The sequence below is a fragment of the Aegilops tauschii genome, chromosome 5 (assembly GCF_002575655.3).
Source record: "Aegilops tauschii subsp. strangulata cultivar AL8/78 chromosome 5, Aet v6.0, whole genome shotgun sequence".
Taxonomy (NCBI): domain Eukaryota; kingdom Viridiplantae; phylum Streptophyta; class Magnoliopsida; order Poales; family Poaceae; genus Aegilops; species Aegilops tauschii.
Window position 1 is genome coordinate 321,058,455 of NC_053039.3, and position 23,845 is coordinate 321,082,299.

At 47.4% G+C, this 23,845-nt stretch overlaps 1 long non-coding RNA gene across 1 annotated transcript; it reads right to left on the reverse strand.

The window, feature by feature from the left end:
• Window positions 1-21,661: 21,661 nt before the first annotated feature.
• Window positions 21,662-22,792, reverse strand: LOC120963955 (uncharacterized). The gene is made up of 2 exons (XR_005755640.3): window positions 22,160-22,792; window positions 21,662-22,086 (listed from the first exon to the last, which is right to left on the reverse strand). It is a non-coding gene; the product is annotated as an uncharacterized lncRNA (long non-coding RNA).
• Between the last annotated feature and the right edge of the window lie 1,053 nt (window positions 22,793-23,845).

Here is a 23,845-nt window from a genome sequence, read left to right on the forward strand (position 1 = left end):
CTTGTTTCTCTTTTAGAATGCGGACAAAATATTGGAGAACAGTACCCCGTTATGCAATGGTAAAGGAATTAATGCAGATAAGGTTCAAGATAGTGAGACATCCCTGTTGGTCTCCAAGAAAGATGATAAAAACTACCTTGACGACAGTGAGAGAACCCAAAAGTCCTGCCTTGATGTAGTGTTCGAGTTACTGGCCACTACTACTGGCACAAGCTCTTCGAACTTGCTACCTAAATCAGTTCATCTTCTTGAGTCTCAGCTTCAAGTTGAAATACATCGATCAGATGTGCTGCGATAGGAAGCTGAAGGACTGGGGAAGTCCCTGCAGAATTCAGATGCATACTTTCTGGTGCAACAGCAAGCGCTGTAGTATTTAAGCGCCAAACAAGAGAAAGTTAATAAGCTTGCTAAGCATCTTGCGAGCATAATGGGTACCCAGGATATTGTTTCTTGAGATCTTCTGAAGTGGTTTCAGTTCTGGACTTGTTTTGCTGCGGCGTTTATTTGCACTGGTCGCCAACTTTGACAACCAGTGTATAATGCTGCTTTGTTCCCTATATTTGCACTGGTGGCGAACTTTGATGCCCAGTGGATGTAATATGTGTAATAGCCGTGATAGCCTAGCGTAAGTTGCTTGCTTATTTATTTCCTTGTTGTCTTGTTTATTTGTTTGCTTGTAGTCAGTGATGTTCTTTTTCCGCGGTTTGTTAGTGGCCGCAATAACCTATTTTTTAAAACTAGGCCACAATAACCATGGGCCTCCTACGGGCCGTAGAAACAATGGGCCTTCTTTGGGTCATAGAAAGAATGGGCCCTCTACGGGCCGTAGCATCAATGGGCCTTCTACAGGCCGTAGCATCAATGGGCCTTCTACGTGCCGTATGATCGATAGGCCAAACATGGGCCAATAACAGACCGCATTATGGTCCGTAAACGGGCTAGATTTGGAATCGTCCGTTCATGGGCCGACAATAACAGGTCGTCATTAATCGGTCGTATTTGATGACGTTATGAAAATGGCCCAACGGAGTAACGAGCCGATTGTAACCGCGGGTTGAATTTGGCCCACAGGCAGAAAAGGCCAATGACGGGCCGTAAGTAACCGAATGCTGGAAATGAGCCCAAGAATAAATGGGCCCTGAGAAGGCCGAAAGATAACACGGGTTGGAAACGGCCCAATGGAATAATGGGTATAAAGGGGTACACTGTTCATTGCGGGCCAGATTCACCGCGGGCCGTTAATGGGCCAAGAGTTACAAATGGTCTCGTATGGGCCGAAAGACATCATGGGCCATACATGGGCCGGAAGTTACAACGGGCTGGAATCATATTGGAAGGCCTAGATGAAGCTACTGGGCTTAATTCGGATAGGCTGTAATGGGCCGTGAGTTAGCGGGCCGTAAATGGGCTATATACGAACAGGCCGTTAACAGGCTTTCCGTGGGCCGGCCCGTTACCTTTTGACCAAGTCAAATGGGCCGGCCTTTTCACCGGAATGGGCCTCTGTTGGGCCGTGCCACATGTTGACGTATCATAGGTGCCTCCTGTCTAATGAATGGATGAAATCTGTCCCAACGGTGAGCCAACACGTGTTTCCTCCGGCCAATGAGAATTTTACATCATAGTCAAAAAATGAGAATTTTACACGTGGAAAATCCTCATTGGTCCGGGCTGTTAGCGGGTTATCGGATCCAAAACCGGACCCGATAGCTTAACGGCATTCCGTTACGGTGGATGCCATGTGTCGGTCACCCTTGACAAAAGCACTTCCATGATGCGCCATTTATCGTCATGGAAGTGGACACTTCCGTGATGATAATTTTGGTAATGTCATGGAACACTTCTACGACAGCACATGTATGACTATCTTGATTCTATCATAAATTTGTCATGGATGTACATGCATGACAGAAAACGTGACCTACTGTGACAAACACATATCATCACAGAAGTGTCTTTTTTTTGTAGTGGTGCTGGTGCAGCATCCTCTTCCTCTTCATCTTCATCATCAGATTTTCTCATAGAGGGATATCCAAGCACCTTTGCAGTTGTTGTCCTTGCTTTCTTCCTCTTCTTATACCCTTCTCCAGCTGCCTCATCATCACTATATTATTCAATGGTGAACTTCATAGTTTCCTTTGTAGGAACTTTCCTAGGCTTGGACATTGGAATCCTTCTGGCAGGTGCCTTCTTGTTCAAGCCAGCCTTTGTTGCAGCTGTAGCTCCATATTCCTTCTTCAGCACTTTCTTTTTGGAGCTCACTTCCTCCTCAACAGCCACATAGTCCTCATCCTCAGAATCTAAGGTTCTCTTCTTCCTTGATCTGGTGGCTGCCTCAAATTACTTGGAGTGCTCCTGCTGCCCTTATCATAGCTGCTTGAGGGACTAGTGCCCTCACTCATATGCACTTGCTCTTCTGATTTGTTCTGGCTATCACTCTGGTCAGACATTCTGGCAAGCAAACTGACAGCAGACCCTATGAATAGATATAGATGAGGTAGAGTGGATGAGCATCACAAAGTGCAGAGTTTTTGCAAAACAGATGAGTCAAAAACTTAGTTTTAGTTTTCCACAGAAAGCATTTCGGAGCTACTGATTTATTAAACTTGGTGACACCGAAGCAACTTTTGGAGTCTAAACTGGTGTACTAGGTCAGACCGAGTCACAGTTTGGTGGCTCCGAGATTGCTAGGGTTTCACAGAGAATTGAACTGGGTGGCACCGATTTGCAATTTTCGATCAGACCAAAAAACGCATGTGCAATGGCCTAAGCCAAATCGGTGAGACCGATTTCTACAACTCGGTCGGTCCGAGATGAGTTCGGCGGAGACCTAACCCTAAATTTTCGAATCAAACCTAACCTAAATGATGTTTTCTCTGGATAGATTGATTTCATACGTGGTAATGATCATGACAAAGCAATGTGCTAGGAATCGGAGTAAGGAATTAGCACAAAAGGTCGAACTCATACCCTAGTTTGGCGGGAGTTCGCTACGGCGACAACGGCGGGGCAGAATCCCGTTGACGGCGATAGAGACCAGCGGTGGGAGGTCGCTGGCGATGAGGAGACGATTCGGAGACCCGAGGCGGTAGAGCAGGACACGCGCGGAATGAAGAGTTTTGAAGAAATTTCCAAAATCTCGCCCGTGGGTATATATATCCTGACCCTGTCGGTGTGAACTCGGTGTGACCGATGTGGATGGATCGGTCATACCGAAATGCACAGAGGGGTTTTGGAAGTTTAAGTCTATGACGAATCGGGAACACCGAGTGCTCCTCACACAGAGTGGTTCGAATTTGACTTGATCAAACTTTGTGATGTAGCATGAATAGAGTTTGAGATGAAAGAAGCATAGATAGCTAGAGGGTGTTCTTAGGCATTCTTGTCCATCCACTTGGCAAAAGAAAAAGAGCTAATCAATCAAAACAACACGTGGATGTCCTCGAATGAATAAAATATGCAATCAACATGCTCACACAATAAAATTGCAAATGAAATATGTGACAAAGCATGCAAAAACACTCTAGCATCTATCAAGCAATTGGCGATGACTAGGTCATCTATATATGAGTATATTGACTTAGGAGTCAAATGAGAACATTTGATCATAGGTCATACTCATCGTTTAAGCACAAGTGGGGTTACCACTTTTACATAAAGCATTGTTGTGTTCACACCATTAGAGTTGCTTTAGCTCAATTGATTAGAGTAAAGCTCCCCCTAGATGTGATATCCCCCCTAAGAGGGATGAACTAACCTTGGGTTTTGTCGATGATGACTTTGTGTAGATGTTTAAGATGTGGATTCTCAATGTTGATGTCGACGGAGCAATCCATTGGAGTGAGTTGCACTTTCAATACCTACACGGGTTAGTCCCACAAGGAACACACAAGGATATCCATAGACATAGAGTGATGTACACATAGATGATGTCCATGAAAGCATTAGATCACCTTGTCCCTTGTCTTACCAACAAGAGGGTTTGTGACTCCTTGAACTAGTGCAAGATGTGGAAATTGTTTGCACATGTTCTTGCCAAGATTATATGAGTGAAATATGTTGGCGGAGTCACCCTCAAGAACTCTCTAGTTCTTCTTCTTCGGGATCCACATCATCTTGATGGGAATCCTTGGTGTTGTAGTCGTACTTGATGAAGTAGAACTTGATGTAGTCTTGGGAACCCACTTCACCAAGGCCTTAGGAGCTTCTTCAAATGCATAAATCTCCTCTTGAAGCTTGTCCTTGCCTTTTTGCTTGTGGTCTTGTGGTGGAAGATCATCTTGAGCTTGTGTCCCTTGGAAAGAAGTAGGATCATACTCCTCTTGTTGAGGAACGAACTTCATCTTGGGGTATTGATCTTGTTCCCACTCAACTCCATTGGCATTGAACTTTCATTCAAAACCAACACCTTGATTCTTCCGGTGCCTTCCTTGCTTGCGTACAATTTCCTCAAATTGCTTACTTCCGGCAAGGCTCTTGTAAACACCTTTCTCTATAATTCCCTTCAATAAGCTATTTTCTTGCTCAAGTGTAACTTGGCTAAGAGAATCATTAGTGGAATCAAGAGAACTACTAGAAGCAACAATATTGGATTTGACATGATTGTTGTTACTACTAGAAGAAGAATCTTTCTTACTCTTGTTGCTAGATTTAACTTGGGGCATGTAAGTAGACAAGAGTAAACGCTTGGCAATGTAAGAAGAACTTTTCTTGCGAAGACCATCATTGATTGCTTTTAAGAATCCATGCTCTTGCTCAAGGTTGAGCTTTTGAAAGCTTAACTTTTCATGAGTCTTTAAAATTTCTCGATGATCTTCCAAGGTAGTTTCATGAGCTAACTTAAGAGTGGTTAGTTCTTTAGTTAGACGCTCAATCTCCTTATTATCACCATCATTCATTTTATCTTGATTAGCATGATTAATAGCAAGTTCATCATAGTTTTCATCACTAGAGTTCTCAACAAGTAAATCAACATCACCTATCAAGTCATCTTCATCACTATTGAAATCAACATACTCGGGGTGTGATACCTTTGGACCTTTAGCCATGAAGCATTTTCCAATTCCTTCATTTGGTGAGTCAAATATGTCGTAGGAGTTGGTTGACACAAGTGCTAGACCGTCAACACCTTCATCTTGAGTATATTCGGAGTCGGAGTGATGATCGGAGTCGGAGCCGGATACCTGAGGGAGTCCTGGATTAAGGGGTCCTCGGACGGCCGTACTATATACTTTATCCGGACTGTTGGACTATGAAGATACAAGATTGAAGACTTTGTCCCGTGTCCGGATGGGACTCTCCTTGGCGTGGAAGGCAAGCTTGGCAGTACGGATATGTAGATCTCCTCCCTTGTAACCGACTCTGTGTAACCCTAGCCCCCTCCGGTGTCTATATAAACCGGAGGGTTTAGTCCATAGGACAACAACAATCATACCATAGGGTAGCTTCTAGGGTTTAGCCTCTACGATCTCGTGGTAGATCAACTCTTGTAATACTCATATCATCAAGATCAATCAAGCAGGAAGTAGGGTATTACCTCCATCGAGAGGGCCCGAACCTGGGTAAACATCGTGTCCCCCGCCTCCTGTTACCATCCGCCTTAGACGCACAGTTCGGGACCCCCTACCCGAGGTCCGCCGGTTTTGACACCGACATTGGTGCTTTCATTGAGAGGTCCACTATGTCGTCATCATAAGGAGCGATGGCTCGTCTCGTTGTCAAGGACAACATCACCTCTGGGGGAGCCCTAGCTGTAGGCCAAACTCTCTGACTAGGCGGCTTACGCATGACCGCCCGTTCGGCCGCTGCGCCGACGATGACTTCTCGGGTCATCGAAAACAGCCTCCACATCGGCTCGGAATTCACCGAGCAGATGGATCCAATGGAGCTCTCCTCTTTGAATGAGCTCTTGGATCGCATCGCCGCTTTGGGAGTCGCTACGGACTATGATCGGACTGGGCTTAAACCCGACCAAAGGGAGATTAACTCTCCGCCGGTCACCCATCAGATAGCGGTGGTGGAGGAGCAATGCGGAGATTCTTCCTCTATCTTGAGGACAAACTATGCCCGGATTCCCAAGCTCTCCGAGCCGGATACCCGTCTACGGGAGGACATCGCCCAAACCCTAAACCAAGAATCAGGCAGCGGGCCAGACCTATTGGGCAACATCCCGGAGCCCAAACCTCCAAGATCGGAAACTCCTCCGCCCTTGGGTCTCAGATCGGGTCAGGGTTCGGACTTAAATCCACCCACCCAAATATAAGCGATCTTTCCCACATTAGACAAGAGCCCCAGGAGACAGTACACCACTATTGGGCCAGATTCCTCCTTGTAATGAACAAGGTCAAGGACTGTCGTGAGGAGGACGCAATTTCATTCTTTTGCAAAAATTGCACGGACAAGGGAATCCTCAACGCCATAAGTCGCCGTGACATAGCACACTACGCTCACTTGGCGGCCATAGTACAGAAGTAATGTGCGATGAAAAGCGCCTGGAAAACCCAAACAAAATCTGGGATTCTCCGGCTCTCACTAAAACCCCCGTCCGAATTAAAAGGGTGTACTCTCATAAATCACCCGATCCCATTACAAAGAAACAAAAGCCCACTATAGGGCGTGGAACCGTACTGGAGGGATGGCTCAACGGGCCATGCAAAATTCACAGTACAGCGGATACCATACCAACACACAGCCTTAGAGCATGTTGGGTACTCCGGCAGGTGGCCAAGAGCGGTGAGGATATCCTCATCAACAACACCGCAGAGCACCATCCCGTGGAGAACAATAGTACAGTATTGACAGTCTTCAAAACCTTCGCCTCAAATAATAGGCGTAAGCGAGCACTCCGCAGCCTCGCCGAAGTCTGCCACGTAGCAGCAATAAATCCATGGAGCGACACGGCTATCACCTTCAACGCCAGTGACGAACCTAAATTCTGAACAGCCCGAACACCAGCCGCCTTGGTCCTTAGTCCAATTGTGGACGGCTTCCGGCTTACTAAAGTGCTCATGGACGGCGGCAGCGGACTAAACCTCATCTATGAGGAGACCCTTCGAAAAATGGAAATAGACAGAAGCCGCATTGAGCAAAGCAGCCCGACCTTCAGAGGAATCATCCCTAGTCGAGAGGCACGATGTGCTGGCAAAATCACACTAGATGTGGTAGGCACGCCGGAGAATTATAGGTCCGAAGAAATCACATTCCAAGTGGCCCCGTTCAATAGCGGATACCACGCCCTTCTAGGGCGGGAGGCATTCACGATCTTCCAAGCTATACCCCATTACGGGTACATGAAGCTCAAAATGCCTGGACCCAATGGAATCATCACTCTAGCTAGTGATCCGGACATAGCACTCCGCTCCGAAAATAAAACAGCCGCACTGGCCCTCGAGGCGTTATCCGAAGCCCTCGCGGCCGAGGAATTAACTGCGCTGCGCTCCACAGTGGACAGGGACGGCGTGATACTCAATAAAAGATCCAAGTCCACCTCTTTTAAACCAGCGAATGAAATAGTCAAATTCCAAGTCCATCCAACGGACCCTACAAAAACAGCATCCATCGGGGCACAGTTAAACCCCACAGTAGACGCCGCACTACGGGAGTTCTTGCGCGAGAATTGGGACATCTTCGCCTGGCATCCTTCAGACATGCCAGGAATCCCACACAGGCTGGCCGAGCATAGCCTTAACATCCTAAAGGGATTCAAGCCGGTCAAGCAAACTCTTCGGCGCTTCTCTGAGCCTAAGCGACAAGCCATGGGAGAGGAGCTAGCCAAGTTACTGGAGACCGGATTCATTCGAGAAATAAAACATCCGGACTGGCTAGCAAACCTGGTGATGGTACCAAAGAAGGACAAATCCTGGCCCCTATGCGTCGACTTCAAGGACCTTAATAAGGCTTGCCCAAAGGATCCCTTCCCCCTCCCTCGCATCGATCAAATTATCGACGCTACCGCAGGACACGACTCATTGTGCTTCCTCGACGCATACTCCGGATACCACCAAATTAAGATGGCAGAGTCCGATCAAGCCGCAACGGCATTTATCACTCCATACGGCCCCTTCTGTTTTAACACCATGCCTTTCGGGCTCAAAAATGCCGGTGCAACCTATCAACGCATGATTCAGACATGCTTGGAGACACAGATCGGCAAAACAGTGGAGGCATACGTAGACAATGTGGTCATTAAAACCAGACACGTCGAATCCTTAATAGACGACTTGAGGCTCACGTTCGACAATCTCCGAACATACGACATTAAGCTCAATCCGTAAAAATGCACCTTCGGCGTGCCCGCCGGAAAGCTCTTAGGCTTCATCGTATGCAATAGAGGAATCGAAGCGAATCCGGCTAAAATCTGAGCTCTGTCACAGTTGGGCATCCCAACAGACCTCAAGCAGATCCAGAAATTAACTGGATGCGTGGCTGCTTTAAGCCGCTTTATCTCCCAATTAGGAGAAAAGGCACTGCCTCTTTATCGCCTTCTTCGACGCACCGAACACTTCGAGTGGACGGACGCAGCCACGACCGGATTAGAAGAAATAAAGGCCGTTTTGGCCACAAACCCAATCTTGGCCGCACCTAACGTCGGTGAACCAATGCTGCTGTATATAGCGGCGACACACCAAGTTGTAAGCGCAGTGCTCGTCGTCGAACGAGAGATGGACGGACATAAGTTCCCGCTTCAAAAGCCGGTATACTTCGTATCCACTGTCCTCACTCCATGCAAATCACGGTACCCACATTATCAAAAGATAGCATACGCGGTCTTCATGGCATCCCGGAAGCTACGACATTACTTTCAAGAATGTTCAATCACGGTGGCCTCGGAAGTACCACTCAACGACATAATAAACAACCGCGATGCCACGGGCCGGATTGCTAAATGGGCTATCGAGCTCCTCCCGTTTGACACAACATATAAACCACGGCGAGCCATTAAGTCGCAAGTACTGGCCGATTTCGTCGCCGAATGGACGGAGGCCGAACTCCCTAAAGAGTACGGCGTGTACTCCAATTGGATCATGCACTTTGATGGTTCAAAGATGCTGGCAGGTCTGGGGGCAGGCGTCGTCTTGACATCCCCCACCGGAGATACAGTCCAATACGTACTCCAAATATTATACACATACTCCAACAATGCAGCAGAATATGAGGCCCTGTTACATGGTCTCCGGATAGCAGTCTCCATGGGGATTCAACTACTAGAGGTGCGCGGGGATTCGAATCTCGCAATATCTCAAATAAATGGAGACTTTGATGCCAAGGACCCAAAAATGGCGGCTTACCGCAACGCCGTCCTCAAAATGTCAGCTCGGTTCGAGGGGCTCGAATTCCACCATGTGGTCCGAGAAAACAATCAAGCGGCAGACATCCTTGCCCGCATCGGCGCTAAGCGCGACCCTGCCCCACCCAATATCTTCTTGGAAAGGCTGTTTAAGCCATCCATGGTATGGGAAGGAGTGACCGGCAACAACAGTCCGGACTTGGCCACAACACCAGCTATCGAACACTCTGACGTAATCGAAGGCTCTGCCACCGAAATAACACCTTCCGCCCATGTGATTATGGCTGTCATCGCCCCGTGGACAGAACCCTTCCTGGCCTACCTAATTAGGAAGGAACTACCTGAGGACCCAAACGAGGCACGTTGCATTGTGCGGCAGTCTAAAGCCTACAAGGTCCACGAGGGAGAGTTGTATAAGAAAAGCGCTACCGGAGTCCTTCAAAGGTGCATCTCCGAAGAGGAAGGGCGGCAGCTTTTGGAAAAAATTCATGCTGGACTCGGCGGTCACCACACCGCAGCTCGGGCCCTTGTAAGCAAGGCCTTCCGTACAGGTTTCTACTGGCCGACGGCCCAAGTAGATGCACAGGACCTCGTCCAATGTTGCGTCGGTTGCCAGCTTTTTGCAAACCAAAGCCATATGCCGCCTACCGCTCTCCAAACAATCCCCATTACTTGGCCCTTTGCGGTCTGGGGGCTTGATATGGTCGGACCCCTCAAAGGGGGAAGCCATAAGAAAAAATACTTACTGGTCATGGTGGATAAATTCACCGAATGGATAGAAGCCAAACCTGTTAAAATGGCCGAATCCGGACCAGTGATAGACTTCATATCCGGGGTTGTACACCGTTATGGCATCCCCCATAGCATCATCACCGATAACGGCTCGAACTTCACAGCCGACGAGGTAAAACTTTGGTGCAGCAACATGGGCATCAAGCTCGATTATGCTTCCGTCTAACACCCGCAAACTAACGGTCAAGTCGAGCGAGCAAATGGTCTTATCATGAGCGGCATTAAACCCAGATTAGTGCGGTCCTTAAAGGAATCAAATACGCACTGGGTAGAGGAGCTCGACTACGTACTATGGGGGCTGCGGACCACACCGAATCGCACTACCGGATACACACCATTTTTATGGTGTACGGCGCAGAGGCGGTACTGCCCTGCGACATAATTCATGACTCACCTCGAGTGCGCATGTACGAAGAGAAAGAAGTCGAGCTTGACCGGTAGGACAGTTTGGACGCCCTGGAGGAGGAGCGTGACATAGCAAAAGCCCGTTCTGCATTCTATCAGCAACAGGCTCGAAGGTATCAAAGCAGAGAAGTACGGGCCAAAACTTATAATGTTGGCGAACTCGTTCTACGCCTACCGGAGAAGAAAAAGAACAAGCTCAAGCCCAAATGGGAAGGTCCCTTCATTATTGACCAAGTTCTGACCGGTGGAGCGTACCGTCTGCGGAATGCATCGGACAATTGACTCGAGCCAAACCCATGGAACGCAGCCAGACTCTGAAGGTTCTACGCCTAGTACCGGACTCTATGTTCGTCTCCTTGCCTCCGTCCATTTTTTTATATACCTGTTATCTGTCTTTTATTTCTTTCTTTCTACCCTTTTTCTTCAAGGCCTTAAAAGGCTAAAATGTGTCTTGACTACACAATCTTGACGCGCTAGCCGCGCTCATTATACCTGGGGGCTTCTTATACAGAAGCTTAATATAACTATTTTCCGGGCTATATGCCCCACACATGCGTTATTCTTCCGCATGTACCTTTTTTCACCATTATATGCATCGATATGACTTAAGTTTTGGCCAAGCTGGGTTGCCTGCCTCTTGTGTTTATGCCCTACGTTCCCATTAATTCGGCTAGGGCATAAGGGGAGCACCTCTGCGATTGTTACTGCCGGGTCAGCCGGATGTGTACCTCAGACTGGGTGAAGCCGAAAGCTAGCGTTCTTAAGGGAATACTCGGTCGGTGAACAAAAGATGATCTTTATTTATTTTAATACATGCCCCCAGATGTTTATAGCCTGCGTCTCTTTTCACAGTTCGGACATGCACATTAGGGCATGGATACCCAAGGAAAGGAACCCTTAACGGAACTATTCTCCCTGGAAGATGTTTCTTACTATCCATGTAATATAACATAGCTAGTTGGGTACTGTCTGTTCAAGCACTTATGACCCCTACGCCTGGTTTCCACGCATACCCTGGTTTTTACATAACTAAGCGGGTATTCGGATACACTCCGGACTGTCGGGTCCAGAGGTTGAAGCGAAAAGGTCCGCCATGACAAATGATTTACAATCCGGCTAGGGACAATACATGTCACTTGAAGTACACAGTCACTTAGACTAACTAAATTCTTCTTCTATACCATCCAACAGGTTGTCTAGCCTACAATCCTGTTGGGAATACTTTGTGGCTAATTCTACTTGGTCATACACCAAACTGACGGGGATCTCTTTCCCATCGGGCCCCATAGGTCCGACCTCGGCCATGTGGTTTGGGTCAGCCTTGGTATATCGCGTCTTCACCATGGCCCAGGCTTCCCTTGCACCTTGTCGGCAGGCTGATATCTTCCATAATCGGAAGCGCCGCCGCGCTCCCTTGAGCTTCTCTACGAGCTCCCCCATGCCTCCTGGCAGGGAGGCGGATGGCCACAAGGCTTGGGAAATGCCCTGCATCACCTACCGAACTTGTTCGTGCAGTTGTGAGAGCTCCGGCAGAAGATCACCTGCAGACCCGGGCATTTCCTCTGCGGGATGACCCGTCAGCATACCTACAGATATAACTCTGTTAGCCGGTTTCTTTGGCGAACTCTATAAGAAGTTCGTTCAAGCACTTACTAAAAATGCCGCGTCGAAGCCTCTTATTCTCCTTTACGAAGTCAACAAGCTGGGCCCGAACATCTTTCAGTTCCACGCCCAGATGGATATTGGCATCTTGGAGATTGTTTTTCTCCTGCCTAACCTTTTTAAGCACATGCTCACCAGCCTTTAGCTGTCGTTGGGCATGCGGCTCATTCCCTATCACGACCTCCGGATTCACTCCGGAGTCATCTACAGAATCTATTGTTAGATTTGCATGCATGCCGCATACTATCTGGTACCTGTCATTCTTTGCAATAGAGACAAGTGTTACCAGAGGGGGCCTTCTCGGACTCCTTCAGCGCGGCAACTGCGGCCCGTAGCTGCGCTTTGCACTCTTCTAGCTCTTGAGACAATTGGGTATTCTTCTCTGTAAGAACCTGCACAAATAATGATCCTTAAATCAGTTGTGTCAACTGTTTCAAGTCTCAGGGGCTACTGATATATATAATTATCAGATTTTCTTACCCGTATATCCTTTACATATTGGTCCGTGGCTCTGGCGAGACCATTTTGAGCAGCTCGGATGTACGTGTCTCCTAAGTTGAAGGCATCGAACACCTCTTGGGAGAAACAAGCGTCACGGAGTACGGCCCGGCGACGCCTGTGATTCATAGCGCTCTCCACTTCGGAACTTGTAGCGGATAGCCTATCTGCATCCTCTGTAGGAGGAACATCCGGCGTTGGCCCTATGTTAGCATCCGCCTCTATGTCCGGCACTGGAGCCCGACTAGTGGACGCGTGACCGGCAACCTCTCCGGATATGGTCCGGCGAGCATTTTTGCTACTAGGAAACATGGGCGTTATTATATTTTAGAAGACGACCACCACGGAGCGGGGTTTTCTTTTGTACCTCTGTGATGGCGTCTCAGTCCTGACTGCCTTCCTTTTAAGCCTACCCGGCTTCGGTGCCCCTTGTTGGCAGATCACTGCGGGTTCGGCATGGCGTCCCGAGGGCCTTCCCTGTAAAACACCATATGTGTGCGGTAGGTGAAGTGCGGAAAAAGGGATCCTTCTTGGAAGTTAGGGCTCCGGTTTCACTTACATGCGATGCGGGGAGCAGTCCAGGATAATCGGCTATGATAGTCACCAAGGTACCGTCACAGCTCAACTGATAGAACGTTCTGTCGATGAGCTCCACAAATGTGTCCGGATCTTCTTCGAGTCCGGGGTCGAGGGCCCGGTCAGGGTCCTCTGGTTGTGGAGACGGGCTGTGGACCTCCCTCACAGCTTTTCGCAGTTCCTGTTATGAAACAACAAGGTGAATACTTGTGACAAATAATGCGGAAAGGACTGGAGTAGAAAGTAGCAGCTCACCCAGCTTGGGGGGTTGTACATGGAGAATCCATCCCATGGCTTAATACGGGTGAACTCCTCTTCTTCTCCTTTATACAAATCGGATAGTATCTTCGCTAGTGCGACGACGGAGTCTGGACCTTTACGACCGCAGCGGGTGGCGTCATCTTCTCCATTGAAGTGCCACATGGGTTGTCCCCGATATTGAAGTGGCTGCACCCCCCCGCATTATGCAAATGGACATAACCTCGGTTATTGTCAATCCTGACATGGCCAACATCTCTATCCGGCCCACCAGGTAAAGGACTTCTCCGTTATCTTCCTCCTGGGGGCTCCGAGGGCGCCAGCTACGGTGTTTCTTTAAAGGGGCGTTGTCGAACTCAGGAAGGCCCATCCGAATAGGATCTGGAAGGGGGACGTCCTCCATATAAAACCACTCCGAAGGCCAGTCTTTGGACGTCTTCTTCGGGGTACCGGACAAGTATCTGGTATCGGCGATGCACCATATTTCGGCTCCGCCCACTTGATATAGTGACCCCTTCTGTGTATGGGGCACGAGGCAGAATAGCCTCCACCACAGTTCAAAATGAGCTTCGCAGCCCAGAAACAGCTCGCAAAGGGCGACATAGCCAGCGATGTGTAGGATGGAAGCGGGGGTAAAGTTATGCAACTGGAGGCCTTAGAACTCCAGGAGCCCGCGGAGGAACGGATGAATTGGGAATCCAAGTCCCCTTAGTAAATAAGGGACAAGGCACACCCGCTCCCCCTTGGATGGATTGGGGGAGCTCTCCGCTTGCTCCCCGCCATTACAGGTGGCGAGCCCGACTCGAACGGGAACCATATACGCTGGAGGGAGAAATCCATGGGTCTGTAACTCTACTAATTGGCTGTGAGGGATGGAACACCTCTTCCAATCGCTGGGTTTAGGGCTATGGGAGCGAGAGGAGGAGCTGCGATGGCCGGCCATGCTGGAATGGATTTTGCCAGGCGCGCTCCGATGGATACTCGCTCTGGGAGGATGGTATGATCTGGATCTAAGAATCCCCGTCTCTTTAATAGATAGTTTACTCACATGGCTAGGGTGGCAAATGTAAAAATGCCCTGGCTTCTCGCATTCGCTCGACACATGGAAGATAGCCATTATTAGGCATGGAAGCCAAGGAGTGCAACATTTATGGGAAGCCAGATACTGCTCAACAGGTACTCAGAGTTTGGAGAAGAACCCGCCCTGCAATGTCGAAGACAATCTGCACGCCGGACTCATCATCATTGAAGCCTGTTCAGGGGCTACTGAGGGAGTCCTGGATTGGGGTCCTCGGACGGCCGGACTATATACTTTATCCGGACTGTTGGACTATGAAGATACAAGATTGAAGACTTCGTCCCGTGTCCGGATGGAACTCTCCTTGGCGTGGAAGGTAAGCTTAGCAGTACGGATATGTAGATCTCCTCCCTTGTAACCGACTCTGTGTAACCCTAGCCCCCTCCGGTGTCTATATAAACCGGATGGCTTAGTCCGTAGGACAACAACAATCATACCATAGGCTAGCTTCTAGGGTTTAGCCTCTACGATCTCGTGGTAGATCAACTCTTGTAATACTCATATCATCAAGATCAATCAAGCAGGAAGTAGGGTATTACCTCCATCGAGAGGGCCCGAACCTGGGTAAACATCGTGTCCCCCGCCTCCTGTTACCATCCGCCTTAGAAGCACAGTTCGGGACCCCCTACCCGAGATCCGTCGGTTTTGACACCGACAATACCCATTCACCAACATGATCTTGATGTCTTCGTTTTGTGTAGCTCCTTGATGACTTGTCCTTCCTTTCCGAATCCTTGCTTCTCCGAGAGGTTCTTCGTTCATAACGATCATCTCTACTCCTCCTCTCTCTAGGTGGTGATTCTTCTCTTCTACTTCTCCTTTTGGGTGAATCTTCTCTTCTTTTGTAGGGGTCCGTACACTCATGGGAGTAGTGTCCGGGTCTTCCACAATGTAGCAATTACGCTCACGACTCGAAGATCTTTTGTCATTGTAGGACCTTGACTTGGAACTTCTTTCCTTGCTTCTACTCTTGTAGAACTTGTTGAAGTTCTTCACCATTAGACTCAATTCCTCATTGAAGGTTTGTTTCTCACTTGATGATGTAGGAGCATCACATGAGGCTTTGTAAGCACCACTTGACTTGTTGTGAAGCTCTTCCTTATCCTTGAGTGACATCTCATGAGCAACAATTCTTCCAATGACTTCCGTTGGCTTGAGATCTTTGTAATTTGGCATCATTTGGATCAATGTGCACACGGTATCATATTTTCCATCCAAGGCTCTTAGGATCTTCTTCATGATGAATCTATTGGTCATCTCTTCACTTCCTAAGCCGGCAATCTCATTTGTGATGAGAGCAAGCCTAGAGTACATTTCGGCAACACCTTCACCATCCTTCATTTTGAACTTGTCAAGTTGACTTTGAAGCACATCCAATTTGGATTCCTTGACGGAGTTGGTACCTTCGTGCATATCAATCAAAGTATCCCAAATTTCCTTTGCATTCTCAAGACGGCTGATTTTGTTGAATCTTCGGGGCACAATCCGTTGAAGAGTATATTGCAAGCTTGAGCATTGTATTGCAGCATCTTCAACTCTTCCGTGGTAGCTTCATGGTTCGGTTCTCTCCCATCAAAGAATTCACCTTGCAAGCCAATACACACAATAGCCCAAACGACGGGGTTATGTCCAAGAATATGCATTTTCATCTTATGCTTCCAACTAGCAAAATTAGTACCCTCAAAGTAAGGACCTCTATGGTGGTAATTTCCCTCACTAGACGCCATACTCTCCTAGGTTGTGAAACCAAGGCTATGATCACCAAAAGCTATGGAAATCAAGGCAAATGGAGACCAAAGCTCTGATACCACTTGTAGGATCGAAAGTATGTCTAGAGGGGGTGATTAGACTACTTGACCAAATAAAAATCTAGCCTTTCCCAATTTTAAGTCTTGGCAGATTTTAGCAACTTTAGAACAAGTCAAGCAATCAACCTACACATGCAAGTCTAAGAGTATGGCAACGGAATGTAAAACATTGCATATGAAGGTAAAGGGAGGAGTTTGGAGGGAGCAAACGCAATGTATACACGGATATATTTTTCCCGTGGTTCCGATAGGTGGTGCTATCGTACATCCACGTTGATGGAGACTTCAACCGTTCTTACCTACGCATCAAAACCACAACGATTTTTCATCAAGTTTGCTGTTTTAACCTTCAACAAGGACCGGGCGTAGTCACACTCGATTCAACAAAATTTGGAGAAACAGACACCCACTAGCCACCTGTGTGCAAAGCACGGTGGTAGAACCAGTCTCATGAACGCGGTCATGTAATGTCGGTCTGGGCCGCTTCATCCAACAATACCGCCGAATCAAAGAATGACATGCTGGTAAGCAGTATGACTATTATCGCCCACAACTCTTTGTGTTCTACTCGTGCATATAACATCTACGCATAAACCTGGCTCTGATACCACTGTTGGTGAACGTAGTATTTCAAAAAAAAAATCCTACGATCACGCAAGATCTATCTAGGAGAAGCATAGCAACGAGCGGCGAGAGTGTGTCCACGTACCCTCGTAGACCGAAAGCAGAAGCGTTAAGTAATGCGGTTGATGTAGTCGAACGTCTTCGCGATCCAACCGATCAAGTACCGAAAGCACGGCACCTCCGCGATCTGCACACATTCAGCTCGGTGACGTCCTTCGAACTCTAGATCCAGCTGAGGCCGAGGGAGAGCTTCGTCAGTACGACGGCGTGGTGACGGTGATGATGTAGTTACCGACGCAGGGCTTTGCCTAAGCACTACGGCAATATGACCGAGGTGGAAATCTGTGGAGGGGGGCACCGCACACGGCTAAGAAATCAACTTGTGTGTCTATGGGGTGCCCCCTCCCCCGTATATAAAGGAGTGGAGGAGGGGGTCGGCCGGCCTCATGGGGTGCGCCCCAAGGGGGGGAATCCTACTCCTACTAGGAGTAGGTTCCTCCCTTTCCTAGTCCAACTAGGAGGGGAAGGAAAGGGAAGAGGGAGAGAAGGAAAGGGGGGCCGGCCCCCTCCCAATTCGGATTGGGCTTGGGGGGCGCACCCCTCCACTTGGCTGCCTCCTCCTCTCTTACAATAAAGCCCATGAAGGCCCATTAACCCCCGGGGGGTTCTGGCAACCCCCCCCCCCCCCGGTACTCCGGTAAATACTCAATACACCTCGGAACCATTCCGATGTCCGAATATAGTCATCCAATATATCAATATTTATGTCTTGACCATTTCGAGACTCCTCGTCATGTCCGTGATCTCATCCGGGACTCCGAACTACCTTTGGTACATCAAAACACATAAACTCATAATACCGATCGTCATAGAACGTTAAGCGTGCGGACCCTACGGGTTCGAGAACTATGTAGACATGACCGAGACTCATCTTCGTTCAATAACCAATAGCAGAACCTGGATGCTCATATTGGCTCCTACATATTCTACGAAGATCTTTATCGGTCAAACCGCATAACAACATACGTTGTTCCCTTTGTCATCGCTATGTTACTTGCCCGAGATTCGATCGTCGGTATCATCAAACCTAGTTCAATCTCGTTACCAGCAAGTCTCTTTACTCGTTCCGTAATGCATCATCCCATAACTAACTCATTAGTTACATTTCTTGCAAGGCCTATAGTGATGTGCATTACCGAGAGGGCCCAGAGATACCTCTCCGACAATCGGAGTGACAAATCCTAATCTCGATCTATGCCAACTCAACAAACACCATCGGAGACACCTGTAGAGCATCTTTATAATCACCCAGTTACGTTGTGATGTTTGATAGCACACTAAGTGTTCCTCCGGTATTCGGGGGTTGCATAATCTCATAGTCATAGGAACATGTATAAGTCATGAAGAAAGCAATAGCAATAAACTAGACGATCATAGTGCTAAGCTAACGGATGGGTCAAGTCAATCACATCATTCTCTAATGATGTGATCCCGTTCATCAAATGATGACTCATGTCTATGGCTAGGAATCTTAACCATCTTTGATTAACGAGCTAGCCAAGTAGAGGCATACTAGTGACAATCTGTTTGTCTATGTATTCACACATGTACTAAGTTTCCGGTTAATACAATTCTAGCATGAATAATAAACATTTATCATGATATAAGGAAATATAAATAACAACTTTATTATTGCCTCTAGGGCATATAACATTGAATTAAGCCTCCCCCAAGCTAGAGCGATACTTTCTCCTTCATGAGGCCAAAAATTATATATATAATTCCGATCACGATGAACTAGATGCATAGGATAAAATCTTTGGTGGAACTCCAATTTCAAACGATTCCAATTCCAAGATCCAATATCATCGCATAGCCTATACCATGCCAATGTTTTTCCCTTCAAAGATAAAGGGAAAACCTTTTTCATAACATGATCTCTGGGTAAACCTGCAAGCTTGAACAATCCACAAATTTGTTCTACATATATCAAGTGCATATCAGGATGTTCGGTTCCATCTCCTACATAAGGATTAGCTAGCAGTTGTTCTATCATACTCGAAGGAATTTCATATTCAATATTTTCAGTAGGTGCAGTAGGTTGAGGGGTAAATAATTGTGGTTCCAGACAAGGTGAAGATACCCCGAACAAACCCCTCAAAGGATTGTTTTCCAGAGTAACAAGTGACAATAAATTTCAGCACACTATATAAATGTTTCCTTACCAAATTCCACTTATGAAAGGTGCTTCACTCCCCGGCAACGGCGCCAGAAAATAGCCTTGATGACCCACAAGTATAGGGGGTCAATTTTAGCTCTTTTCGATAAGTAAGAGTGTCGAACCCAACGAGGAGCAGAAGGAAATGATAAGTGGTTTTCAGCAAGGTAATGTATGCAAGTATTGAAATTGTAAGTAGCCAAGTAGTTTGATAGCAAGATAATTTGTAACGAGCAAGTAATCGTAGTAGTAACAAAAGTGCAGCAAGGTAGCCCAATACTTTTGAGGCAAAGGACAGGCCAAAACGGTCCTTATGATAAGCAAAGCATTCTTGAGGGTACACGGGAATTTCATCTAGTCACTTTCATCATGTTGGTTCGATTTGTGTTTGCTACTTTGATAATTTCATATGTGGGTGGACCGGTGCTTAGGTGTTGTTCTTACTTGAACAAACCTCCTACTTATGATTAACCCTCCCGCAAGCATCCGCAACTATGAGAAAAGTATTAGGAATAAATTCTAACCATAGCATTAAACTTTTGGATCCAATCGGTCCCTTACGGAATAGCGCATAAATTGGGGTTTAAGCTTGTGTCACTCTCGCAACCCGTCATCGAATTGCTACTCCACAATGCATTCCCTTAGGCCCAAATATGGTGAAGTGTCATGTAGTCGACGTTCACATGACACCACTAAGGGAATCACAACATACATACTATCAAAATATCGAACACATATCAAGTTCACAGGATTACTTGCAACAAGATTTCTCCCGTGACCTCAAGAACAAAAGTAACTACTCACAAATGATAATCATGCTCAAGATCAGAGGGGTATTAAATAGCATAATGGATCTGAACATATAATCTTCCACCAAATAAACCATATAGTAATCAACTACAAGATGTAATCAACACTACTAGTCACCCACAAGCACCAATCCATAGTTCCAGTAACAAGATCGAACACAAGAGATGAACTAAGGTTTGAGATGATATGGTGTTGATGAAGATGTTTATGGAGATTACCCTCCCCAAGATGGGAGAGTTGTTGGTGATGATGATGACGATGATTTCCTCCTCCGGAAGGGAAGTTCCCCTGGCGAAATCGCTCCGCCCGAGGGCAAAAGTGCTCCCACCCAAGTTCCACCTTGAGGCGGCGGCGCTCCGTCCCGAAAGTCCTCTCCTTATTTTTTTCTAGGTCAAAATGACCTATATACCAGAAGATGGGCACCGGAGGTGGGCCGAGGAGGGCACAACCCACCAGAGCGCGCCTGGGGGCCCTGGCGTGCCCAGGTGGGTTGTGCCCACCTGGTGGGCCCCCTTTGGTAGTTATTTGCTCCAATAATTCTTATATATTCCATAAAAAATCTCCGTGAAGTTTCACCTCATTTGGAGTTGTGTAGAATAGGTAGCCTGGCGTAGCTTTTTCAGGTCCAGATTTTCAGCAGCCGGAATTCTCCCACTTTGTGTATACCTTGCATATTATGAGAGAAAAGGCATTAGAATTACTCCAAAAAAGCATTATTATGGATAAAAACATTATAAATAATAGTAAGAAAACATGATGCAAAATGGACGTATCAGCGCGCCATACCCCCTGGGCACGTCCTTCCCCCCGTGTGGCCGCCTCGTGGCTTTTCCGACTTACTCTTCAAGTCTCTGGGGTGTCTTCTGGTCCAAGAAAAATCATCGCGAAGGTTTTATTCCGTTTGGACTCCGTTTGGTATTCCTTTTCTGCGAAACTCAAAACCAAGGAAAAAACAAAAAGTGGCATTGGGGTCTAGGTTAATAGGTTAGTCCCAAAAATAATATAAAATAGCATAATAATGCATATAAAACATTCAAAACAAATAATATAATAGGATGGAACAAACAAAAATTATAGATACATTGGAGACGTATCAACTACCCGCTAGCATCATTTTTTGGCTGCGCAGGAGACCGGGAAGGGGGAAGGAGCCCCGTCGCCTTCAAATGGGACAACTGATGCCATGCATGCAGGCCAGAACTCTGAGAGTGAGTCTGATTGCCCAAACTATGAGGGAGTAATGTTGTGATACTTGAGAGTTGATCTATAATGAAGAAGAAGAATGAGCATTTCATTGTGGTGAACTTGTGGATGTGGAGAAAGGAATAATCATCATGTTATTTTTCTCCTGTCCAATTGCATCTAATTTCGTATGGATCGTCCTCCAACTTCATGGAATGGAATCATACATGTACTACATAATTTTAATCCGTAGACCCGCATTTGCATTTTGCATGGCTCTCTCAGTGGCTGACCATGCATATTTCCTTGGTGATGCATTCATGTTTAGCTAGGTTAGAATACTTGAGATGTACTTCTATCATGGATGGTATTGTACGTCATACGTCTAAACAGACTGGTGTTGCTTCCGCGCATCATCTGTGGTCGTATTGTATCGGGACAAATGCTACTTGGAGAGAAGCAGATTTGAAAATAGCTAACAGCGTCATATTATAAAGTATCAACACCTTTCTACCCCTAATAATTTAATTTTAATTTTAATTTTTGATAATAAAGCACGCAGTGCTTCTGGTGGTACGTCATTGGCATTTTTGCGGAAACCCTCTTATGTTTTCTCATAATTGAACCTGCAGTCCCTTTTTAAAGCGGATCTGGGAAAACGATTTGTTCTTACAAAAAGCACCCTGCACTTTTTAGTATACAACTCGTGATCCTGTGTTTCATTTTTATCCAGTCGTTCCCTTTCCAGCCACGGTGAAGGAGGAGAAGTAGGGCGGCGGCGGAGGAGAAGTAGGATGGAGGCCGCATCACCGGCGCGAGTGATCGGGTGAGGGGCGGCGCCCATTTCATCCGGCTCCTGTCACCCGCTTGGGCCCAATTCAGCTTGGTACTGATGCTTCCACAAAGAAATCGGATTAGCATGAGAATACAAAATAATTGGTAGGGGATGCCCTTGAAACAACCTCTGCTTTGACTCAATTGCAACTGGCTTGGCTGCATATCTTCGGTGAAGAAAGCAGAGATGCAGATGGGGTAAAGAATGAACCCACAACGCGAGCGAAGAAAGCAATCGATGGCGCTGTCGTAGTTGTCCTCCCGCATGGAGGTTAGGTAGAGGGTGGTGGCGGCGGTGCGACGGCGATGTGGCGGGGCTCCCTACGTGTGTGCTCATGCTCATGGCCAAGTGAAAAAAAAGAATTGGGAGGAAGAGAGGAAGAAGGAGAAAGAAGAGGATCTGGGCAGCACAGGAGTTCCGATGGTGCGGCGTGTGCGGGGGCGAGGAAGAAGGAGAAAGGAGAGGATCTGGGAGGCGCTGGAGTTCCCGGTGGTGGGGCGTCCGCGAGGGCGTGGGAAAGGTGGTGGATCATGCGCTGAGCGCGTGGAGGAAGGAGGGGAGGCACTCGGTAGGCGTGTGAGATTTCGGCCGCGGGGAGAGGCGTTGAAGCAGCGGCGGCCATTGGGGAGGGGGAGTGTTGCGCATGGTTCCTCATTGGACAGAGAGGGAGTGAGAAGAAGGCATTGGGGGAGAGATTACATGATTAGGGGGCTGAGAAGATAAGGCTGGACAATAGTGCTTGCGGCCAAATGATACGTGTCGCCGACGTGAGACGGTTGATTGGAATCATTGTCGTCTACAACTGAATAAGGTAAAACAACTGCATGCACGTGTCCCTCCTGAGCACCTACATTTCTTTCTGGCCGTGCACCCATGCATGCATTTTTTGCTTGTGCAATTTTACATGCACACAGTCCGGGTGTAAGTGTTGTGGAAGAATGTTAGCTTACTGATACGCCTCCAACGTATCTATAATTTTTGATTGTTCCATACTATTATATTATCTGTTTTGGATGTTTATGGGCTTTATTAAACACTTTTATATTATTTTTGGGACTAACCTATTGACCCAGAGCCCAGTGCCAGTTCCTGTTTTTTCCCTTGTTTCAGTGTTTCGAAGAAAAGGAATACCAAACGGAGTCGAAACGGAATGAAACCTTCTGGAGAAGTTATTTTTTGAAGGAAAGCTACCCGATAGACTTGGAGTGCACGTCAGGAAAGAAACGAGGGAGGCACGAGGCAGGGGGGCGCGCCCACCCCCCTGGGCGCGCCCTCCACCCTCGTGGGCCCCTCGTGGCTCCCCTGACGTATTTCTTCCGCCTATATATATCCATATACCCTAAAACGATCGGGGGACAGAATAGATCGGGAGTTCCGCTGCCGCAAGCCTCTGTAGCCACCAAAAACCAATCGGGACCCCGTTCCGGCACCCTGCCGGAGGGGGGAACCCTCACCGGTGGCCATCTTCGTCATCCCGGCGCTCTCCATGACGAGGAGGGAGTAGTTCACCCTCGGGGCTGAGGGTATGTACCAGTAGCTATGTGTTTGATCTCTCTCTCTCTCTCTCTCGTGTTCTATATTCGGCACGATCTTGATGTATCGCGAGCTTTGCTATTATAGTTGGATCTTATGTTTCTTCTCCCCCTCTACTCTCTTGTAATGGATTGAGTTTTCCCTTTGAAGTAATCTTATCGGATTGAGTCTTTAATGATTTGAGAACACTTGATGTATGTCTTGCCGTGCGTATCTGTGGTGACAATGGGATATCACGTGATTCACTTGATGTATGTTTTGGTGATCAACTTGTGGGTTC